Source organism: Acipenser ruthenus, chromosome 32 (genome assembly GCF_902713425.1).
Source record: "Acipenser ruthenus chromosome 32, fAciRut3.2 maternal haplotype, whole genome shotgun sequence".
Taxonomy (NCBI): domain Eukaryota; kingdom Metazoa; phylum Chordata; class Actinopteri; order Acipenseriformes; family Acipenseridae; genus Acipenser; species Acipenser ruthenus.
The window spans coordinates 10,035,036-10,045,489 of NC_081220.1; positions in this window are offsets into that span (position 1 = coordinate 10,035,036).

Genomic DNA, 10,454 nt, shown 5'->3' on the forward strand with positions numbered 1-10,454 from the left:
TCAGGGGCTCCTGAGTGGAGCATTCAGCAAAGGCACTGTGCCGGAGTGCAGGATGTGCCATATAGCCCGGAGAGCGCTGGTTTGAATCCAGGCTATACCACTGACACAGCCTAATCAAACCCAGCTCTGTGCAGTCCGACTGTAGCAGCTCTGCAGCTGCTCTCAGCCTCAGCCCCTGTGGTTACTGTCTATGAGCCAGAGCAGTTCCTGCAGAGCTGAGGGAGGTTTTTGTACGGACGTGTATCACTGTGTGAATGTGTAGCTATTGCCCTGCTGACAGTAATAATCTCCTGCATCTTCAGGCTGCACTCCACTGATGCTCAGTGTAAACTGTGTCCCTGATCCACTGCCACTGAATGGAGCTGGAGTCCCAGAGTGACGGTTAGAAGTAGAATAAATCAGGAGTCAGGTTTCTGCAGGTACCAGTGGATGGAGCTGGTACTAACAAAGCTGCTGGCTGTACAGCGGATAGAGACCGTGTGTCCTGGAGAACAGACTGAGCTGTTGGAGACGGAGTCAGAACAACGTCTGCACTGGACTCTGGAGAAAAAATACAACAAAAAATGATCATAAAATAATAATGCAAGAGTCAAATTAAATAGTGTTGTGTTAGAATACAAACAAAATGTACAGAAGCGGCTAGACAGATTTACTTCAATGAAAAGTTCTGTTTAAAATGAACTCCAGTCAAGCTTTCAGATTTATAAATAACTATTTAATTATCACCTTGAGCAAAGAGCCCCCGTGTCCCCAGCAGTAGAAGCAATGGCATCATTGTACTGTGTGTTTCAGTGACTCTGAAAGGGCTGAGCAGTGACTCATCAATACTGTGTGTCTCAAAGTGTTTGGAGCAGTGAGGCAGGCACCGGTATACAAAGCAGCTTCCTTTCTACAAATCCTGCTACTGCTGCTGCTGTCACAGATAGAGGAGATCTGAGCCGTGAGTGAGCACCAGTGCAATTGATAGGGTCGGGTTCACTTTGACTGTTTTCTTCTATTTTTTCCCCAGTCAAAGCTATCAGTATATCACTGCTGTCTAATATAACTGATCTGTTTGTCTAAACTGACAGTAATATTTCTGTTTCTGTCATCATTTCAATGCTATTGTGTATTAAAGGGTATGTAGTGCCCTACCCCTAGTAGTATACCTTCCCACGTGCTGCTGCTGCTGCTGTAGAAGTAATGGACCTGTCATTTTTCTTTTCATTGGTCACATTTTGACTGCTTCTTACTGTTATAAATTGGACATCTACTTCACTGTCTTTCACATGCCTTTTCAAGATGTACCTTGAGCAAGCTGCTAGGAGTGTGTTTTCATTATGTCAATCAGAATGATATTTAACAAGCCAGGGGAAAAGGTATCAAACTCCTTGTGGCAAAGTGGTTGCTGATTATGAACAGGTGCAGAGGTGATGCAGTGCAGGAATAAACGGACGAGATTTGTAATCCGGTATGGAAAAAATATACGTTTTATTTTTAGTTATAATCCAGGTCTGGTGACCAAATAATAAGCGATGCGTAAAACACGGAGTACAGTAACAGGGATTGCAGCCCTAAACAATAAACACAGCATCTCTCCCACAATATACAACCACGGTCACCAGTCCTGGGTGCGTGCTGTAGTGCTCGTGGTGGGTGATACAGGTTAAAGAGTGACAAATAGTGCAGTGCTGTTCCGGGTTCAGTGCTGGCTCTTACTAACAGCTCCAGAACGTGTTAGCTGTCTATAAACACACAAATAGCAATTATAGACAAGACAAACAAAACAAAAACTCACACTATTCTTAATACACAGTGCACGGGTCCTTCTGGGTCTATTTCAAAACCAAAAACGAAGGAAAAGATTCTCCAGCCCCTTTTATGCGGTTATGCATGACCCCTTGGTAAACGATTGCAGCTGATTCTATTGCCTGCAGCTGCTACCTCGTTTACCTTCCAGGTCAATACATTCCCGCACTGGAGTCTCGTCTTTTTCCAGGCTGATTGACTTCCCGACCCAGGGAATGAACTGTCAGGCCAACCCGTCCAAAGCCTTTCCCTTTCGCTACTTTGTATCCTCACAGGTCAAGAGGGAGATTTACAACCAGAACTCATTATATTTCCATCACACTCGTGTATTGATTTCTTTATTGATTGATTTTGTTTGATGTTTGTGAAAGGGCGCACACAGTGACTGATCACACTCCATTGCCATGGCGATTCCAGCTCACTGAGAAACACATGGCTCTTGTATTGATATGTTGTTTTGAGAAAGATTGGAAAAACCAGCTTTCTTTCATTTGGAATGAGACTAAATTAGTGGGGGGTCTGTGAAAATATAGTACATCAGTGAATTAACTAATGAAAACCCATTTAAATGAAAGCCTTTTCTATTGAAGTTTAATTTATTTTCCATTAGTTTGCCCCTGTTTTACACTTATATATTAAGAATAGCCCCACAAATTGATGAAAGTGTTTTTCTAAATGATTCTTACCCTGAGTGCAGATGACAAGTGCCCAGATGAAGATGCTGATAAAAGTCATTGTTGTTGTGGATTCTGTTGCCATGAAGGGCAGCTCTCAAACATTAAATTATTATTATTTAATGTCAACAAATGGAGGGGGACTAGACATGGTCACAAAGTTGGTCCTGTTTCAACCATTTTTTCAGTTCTATTAAAAAAAAAAACTCTTGTAGTCTGATATACTTTTCATAAAGTCTGGTAGCGTATTCCAGAACATGGCACCCTTAATTGAGCAAGCTGTTTGTGCAAACGTAGTGTGATGTCAAGACACTACAGTCTCCTCTTGTGGTTGATCTTCTGGACAGACCAAAGGTAGATCATTAATGTAGAGACTAAATAACAAAGGCCCAAATATAGATCCCTGTGGGACCCCCATAGTACAGATCCTAAACGCTGATTCACTATTGCTTATTTTAACACTTTGTTTTCTATCTAACAAGTCAGACTCCATCCATTTCAGAGCCTGACCAGACAGGTTAAATTCAGACAACTTGTTAAACTCACAGGGCTATAAACACTCCCAGAGCACTGAAGCATGTGCTGCCAATGCAAAGTGTCTTTTCTTTGCAAATTGTCTTCCTTGGCACAGCAGCCACTTCTAGTCAAGCAGTGCTCTTAAGTGTAAACTCATTTTCAGATGATGCAGTTTGTTTGCAATTCAGAAAAAAACTGAAAAAAGTTGATCTTGCAAGCAAAACGAAAAAATAGAATATAGTTTTCTTTGTGTTGAGTTTGTACAAACACAGCTATTTCTCTCTCTTCTCCCTTCTCTCAAACCATTCATCTTAGCCACGGCTGTGATTATGTAGCTTTGTTACACAGTATAAATAATTATTAATTGTAAAATATTAAAATCAGAGCTGCAGGTTAACAGATCCATCATAAACTTTGTGAAATCAAATCAATTCAAGAAGCAAACATTTTGATTTTGCACATTACTAATGTTGAGTGAAAAGTTTCATGTTTTTTTCCTGTGGACCTCCTGGACTGTCTCTGAGGACCCCAGGTTAAGAACCACTGCTCTGGATTAAAGAGCATCATTTTATTACGCTCTCTCTCCCTCTTGTGGTCACAGAGTGTAGTGCAGTTTGTGCTGTTTGGTGTTTTGACGAAACATTGACGAGAGTCCCTGCAATGGAGGAACTGTATGGGTGGTTTCATGGTGTAATGGCTAGCACTCTGAATCTAGCGAGCTGAGTTCAAATCTCGGTGCATTTGTTTTTTATTTGTCTTACAAAAACACTTTATACACTGGTTTTGGTTTAAATAACGAATGCTTTAAACTGGTTTAGTGTCTTTCAAAGTAACTATTATTATTATTATTATTATTATTATTATTATTATTATTATTATTTATTTCTTAGCAGACACCCTTATCCAGGGCAACTTACAATCGTAAGCAAATACATTTCAAGTGTTGCAATACAAGTAATACAATAAGAGCAAGAAATACAATAACTTTTGTTCAAGTGTGACAAACCATAATTCTATAATACAGAAGATAATAGTGATAGTTACATCAGGATATGATTAAATAGTGATAGTTACATCAGGATATGATTAAATACAAAATACTACAGGTTAAACACTCGACAGATTACAGTATTCTGAAGTACAGGATTAAATGCAGATAAGAGCAAAATAAAGCACATTTAAATGAAGGGTGATAGTGTCCCAGGATACAAACAGAGGAGTTCTACAGGTGCTGTTTGAAGAGGTGAGTCTTAAGGAGGCGCCGGAATGTGGTCAGGGACTGGGCAGTCCTGACATCTGTAGGATACACTACTGATACTGCAGATTCCACCCTCGCCCCGCAGTGGAGGAGCGACCTTCCTATAGATGTCAGGACTGCCCAGTCCCTGACCACCTTCTGGCACCTCCTCAAGACACACCTCTTCAGACAGGACCTGTAAAACTCAGCTCTCCCCTTCTGGACAATATAGCACTCTGCCCTTAATGCACTTTAACTTGCACTTATCTGCTCCCGATTTTACTGTATTTAAACCTGAAGTATCGTATCTTATTTTTTTTAAAAATTAGAGAGTGTGTGTGTGTGAGAGAGAGAGAGAGAGAGAGAGAGAGAGAGAGAGAGAGAGAGAGAGAGAGAGAGAGAGAGAGAGAGAGAGAGAGAGAGAGAGAGAGAGAGAGAGAGAGAGGCAGAGAGAGAGAGGCGAAGAGAGAGAGGCGACCTGGGAAATGTTTGAGCTGATATATATATATATATATATTTTTTTTTTTTAGCAACCCAGCTAGCTAGCTAGCACAGGACGGCTAGTTGATTTGCTAGCGGAGCTTAGCATAGTTATAGCTGACTAGAGTAGTAATATTACTATAGCTTATGTCAAAAGGCTAATTTATGACCCTTTTGACCTTTTTTGACCTTATAGGTATGAATTTATGAATATATAATGAGGGGCATGGATTTATGAATTTATGAATATATAATGAGGGGCGTGGATTTTATGGTTGTTACAAGACAGATATGCTTATTGAATATAGGCTTATATTTGCCTATAAACTTATTGCACGTCTTTTATAAGATATGTACAAAAATCAGTGTTTAATATGTTATTTATGTAATCGGGATAGGGGGCACCCATGTTTTATAAATGCTTATGTTAACTTATGCTTTGGGCATACAACATTAATGCTTATGTTAACTTATGCTTGGTGCAGACAACATTAAAGTTTTTTTTTACATGACACTTAATGAAAAAGGAGAAAGTTTAAAAGAAGTTATTAAAAGCAAAAAGAAAACGTCTTATTCACCATTTAAAAGCATTTAAACAATATACACATATACACTTAATGAAAAGAAAGTTTAAAACCGCATATCACAAAATAAAACAGATATTAAATTAAATATTTATAAAAAAAAAGAAAAAACAAAACAAAAAAATCTACCAAAGTAGAATTTCTGAAAAAGCGCTCTCTCTCTCTCTCTCACCGTTTTTCAAAAAAACTCCCCGGACAAAACGTTTTACAGTCAGCATTCCCTGAAAGCATTTAAACTAACATTACACACACACACACACACACACACACACACACACACACTCACACTTAATGAAAAAGAAAGTTTAAATCCGCATATCACAAAATAAAACAGATATTAAATTAAATATTTATAAAAAAAAAAGAAAAAAACAAAACAAAAAAATCTACCAAAGTACAATTTCTGAAAAAGCGCTCTCTCTCTTACCGTTTTTTAAAAAACTCCCCAGGACATCCGCTTAAGTACAGTCTGAATTCTCTCCCTCGCAGACAACTGCAGCCAACTGCACTCATCAAACTTTAGCAGAAGAATGACTGCAAACTCGCTCTTTGACTTAAATAGGGGGCGGTTCCTTGGGCTTCGAACATGCGCACAACTTCCTATAGGTACACTTACAGGCGCGCGCCCATGAGCACCGACACTGAGACAATCCCACTCGCAGACCCAGACACACACAGACACATAACCACCCGCTATGAACAGACTGGCGTCTCGATGTACTAAAAAGCACCGCTACCTATTTGTTAGAGGAAGGTCCCCTGCAGAGAAGGCTATTGAAATGTGTGATTTGTAATGCCTAAAGGTTTGGTCTCCGCATGATAGACACTGCGATGACTACTTCCAATGAATATACATACTTTATACATAAATATATATATATATATATATATATATATATATATATATATATATATATATATATATATATATATATATATATATATATTAAGGAGCGTGCATATTTCTGTTAAGATTAAAACCAGGAATCAATTCTATAAATAAAAACTGTTTAAATGTGTTTGGTTGTCTGTGTTTGTTTGTTTGCATGTTTTTTTAAAAGATAAAATGAGAGCATTTTTTCATGACGCTAGTAAAATTAAAAAAAAAAAAAAAAAAAAAAAAAAAAAATGAAAGACGTATTTAAAATATATTGCATGAACATTTTATGCCTGTATTACCGCGTAAAGAAAGTAGATTTAACTAAGCCTACGTTCAACTATAAACAAACAAACATGTATAATATATGCTATAGCAAAGCTTGGTTATTCGCTCTGTACCTGTAAAACTTAGGGAATTGAATATAACTGAATAAAAACAAAATGTAATGATTTTGCAGGAAACAAATGAAGGAAAATTAAACACATATGTAAATGAATAAATCAGAGTTTATCATGTCTTAAGGAATAAGTGTTACGGTTTTTGTAGAGTATTTTTTGTGTCTGAAAAACCGAAATTCATTTGTGAGGTGAGAATCGTGGCACCCGTGAGTCTAGTTCTTTAACATATCAGACTTTGGGTGACGGTATGTTTGATGATGTTGGAAAGCACGATATTATCTCAATGTGAATATATATATATATATATATATATATAGATAGATAGATAGATAACTATAGGGGATAAATATTTTTTATTCAATTTTACACGTTAGGCTCAGCTTGGCGCCGCTGTGTATTAAAAGTACAGATAGCGTATGTTAGAGGAAGGCACCCCACTGAGAAACATCACCGCAGCGTCGTTTAGCCTGCTAGAGGCTATAAGCATCATGGTATTTCAAGCGGGATTTAGTTTCTGGGCATAACGATTAGAACATAAAATAAGATAAAATCTGTGTTATATTGCAAATAAAATAAGAGAACCTATTTAAGTGTTTTATCATGGCCCATTTTTTGAATAGCCACCCCTCATGATAATCTCAAGTAGCTTCTCATACACAAACAAACTATTCTGAGGTTGGTGCAAATCATTAACACGCTTTTACAGTTTGTAGATTTAAAACTATGGGGTAGCATAGTACAACGTAATGTTTTTTAAAGAAACGGCGAATATTGACTCGATACAGTTGTAATGCTCCTTTACGTGTATCTAAAATGAATCGGGTTATAAAACAGATTGTATAAAATCGTTACAAAACGAATGAGAATATTTTTTTGCATATAATACTGAGTATAGAAAAACTAAGCCCTCTTTTAACTATAAAAACATACATGTGTAGGTATATGCGTCGTCATTTCTTGTTTATTAAAAGCATACCTTTAAAAACGTGATTTAAACATAATAAAACATAATTTCCGCATAATATCGAGAATATGACGGATGGGTTTGTGAATAGCCGCTTTAGAGAAGCGGAGAGGGGCAGATTTCAGCGCCAGCTAGTCTAGGCAACTTTCGGGGTGTCGGGTTTATCTCACCTGATCCAGCCTGATCCGGACCCCGTGTGGTTACAAAGGCAAATACCGGGGATCTTGAGAGTATAAAAATCGTCCACGTACAGAGCTAAGTATTACACTTCTGGAAAAAGGACGAATCCTCTCAAAGATACCTTATCCCGTAAAGAACCACTTCAGCTATAAATGGACGTTGAATCAAGCCACAGCAATGAGGATCTAAACGGTATGTCCTAGGTTTAATGTTTAAATTGGCTGTAAATGTTAGATGTGTGGTAAAAAATGTTTGATACTTAATTTATGTTTATGATGAACAATGTGGGGTGTGTCGGTGATGCTGCGTAATCGTGTTTTCTTTTTGTTTTGTTTTTTTTCTTTTTTTTATAAATATTTAATTTAATATCTGTTTTATTTTGTGATATGCGGATTTAAACTTTCTTTTTCATTAAGTGTGTGTGTGTGTGTGCGCGTGTGTGTAATGTTAGTTTAAATGCTTTCAGGGAATGCTGACTGTAAAACGTTTTGTCCGGGGAGTTTTTTTGAAAAACGGTTAGAGAGAGAGAGAGAGAGAGAGCGCTTTTTCAGAAATTGTATTTTGGTAGATTTTTTTGTTTTGTTTTTTTCTTTTTTTTTTTATAAATATTTAATTTAATATCTGTTTTATTTTGTGATATGCGGTTTTAAACTTTCTTTTCATTAAGTGTATATGTGTATATTGTTTAAATGCTTTTAATGGTGAATAAGACGTTTTCTTTTTGCTTTTAATAACTTCTTTTAAACTTTCTTTTTCATTAAGTGGGTGTGTGTGTGTGTGTGTGTGTGTGTGTGTGTGTGTGTGTGTGTGTGTGTGTGTGTGCGTGTGTGTGCGTGTGTGTGTGTGCGTGTGTGTGTGCGTGTGCGTGTGTGTGTGAGTGTGTGTGCGTGTGTGTAATGTTAGTTTAAATGCTTTCAGGGAATGCTGACTGTAAAACGTTTTGTCTGGGAAGTTTTTTTTTGAAAAACGGTGAGAGAGAGAGAGAGAGAGAGAGAGAGAGAGAGAGAGAGAGAGAGAGAGAGAGAGCGCTTTTTCAGAAATTGTACTTTGGTAGATTTTTTGGTTTTTTTTTCTTTTTTTTTTATAAATATTTAATTTAATATCTGTTTTATTTTGTGATATGCGGTTTTAAACATTCTTTTCATTAAGTGTATATATGTATATTGTTTAAATGCTTTTAAATGGTGAATAAGACGTTTTCTTTTTGCTTTTAATAACTTCTTTTAAACTTTCTTTTTCATTAAGTGTGTGTGTGTGTGTGTGTGTGTGTGTGTGTGTGTGTGTGTATAAAATGAGATAATAGTGACAATATCTAAAAATATAAATTATAAAAAAGGGGTTATTACATCAGGATATGCAATGTGTTTTATTTTATGTTGTCATTAATATTATTATTATTTTATTTATTTAAAATCATATATTTTCATTGTTATAGATATCCAGGAATTTATTGAAGAACATTTAATTTCACACCAGGAGGAAGTAATTGAGCATCCTCCTATGCTCATTCCCCTCTCACCTACAATCATTCCATTGTCCCCGACATTTTTTTTGGATAGTCAGAATGGTGAGTTTTTCATTTTGCTAACCAAAATATCGCGAGGGTTTTTTTTTTTTTTTTTTTTTTTTTTTTTTTTTTTTCTGGTCTAACTATAAGTACCTCCTTTTAAATTGCAGATACAATCCCAGGGCACAGCATTTCCCTTGAGCTACCGTGCGATCTAATCGTGCCTGAGGACTTTTTAAATAATTTCTCAGTGATAACAGAAAAGCCGGAAAGTGAGTAAAATAGTAGACATATTTGTCTGTTTGTTTTATTAATAACAAATACATAAAGGTACTTATGATATATATAGTGCGTGAATGATATTACATGCTAGACATTGTTTTTTAGCTTATTATGATTTCCTTTTAAAAACATACCTGATTCATTCTGTTTTTAGAAGCTGAATATATTGAAGATTCTGAGCTTTTGGAACAGTACTTCAAGACATCCTTCAGTGATCTAGCGTCAGACTCCGAATTGTCTAAAAGTATGAACCGTATTGTTTTTATAGATTAATAAAAAATGTTTGATCGTTTTTTCATAATATTAATTATTTTTAGGTTAAAACATTCATATTCAACCGTTTATATTATTTTAGAAGTTCCTGAAAATTCCGAAAGGAACGACGTGGCCGGTACTTCGGAGGAGGGCCAGGTTATACATGCGTATACCCCCTTGGAGCATCCCAATAGACCTCAAAAATCTGCAAAAAGACCTCTCAAAAGTAAGTGTATTTAAAATGAAGTTTTTTTTTTTGTTAAATATTTCAATCATCTGTTAAGGTATTTTTGGTCTGATTGTATATTTTGGCATATTTTCATTTAGAACGGCCCACTAGACGTACACTTCTTGTGGAAAGCGAATCTTCCGAGGACGACACATCCTTCAGCAGAGACCCAAAGTCTAAAAGGCCGCGTAAAATTTCCGAAAGGTTTCATGCTTCACTACAAGCAAGAGGCACCCCCACAGTCTCCAAAGTATCACAAAGGCTAAAACCTACGATCCCCTCAACTTCAACTACTGCTAGGTATCACAGCGCTGAGCTATTGAAACATGTACATATGACTATAGAGCAGATCATTTACAGACATCCTGCTATAAGGGCCCTAGTTTCTGACCCAGAAGTGGCTCAGAATATACAAACATTAATTACCCTATTGAAAACGCTGGGTTTTTTAAAACAATAACAGTGTATTTGTAGAGCTAC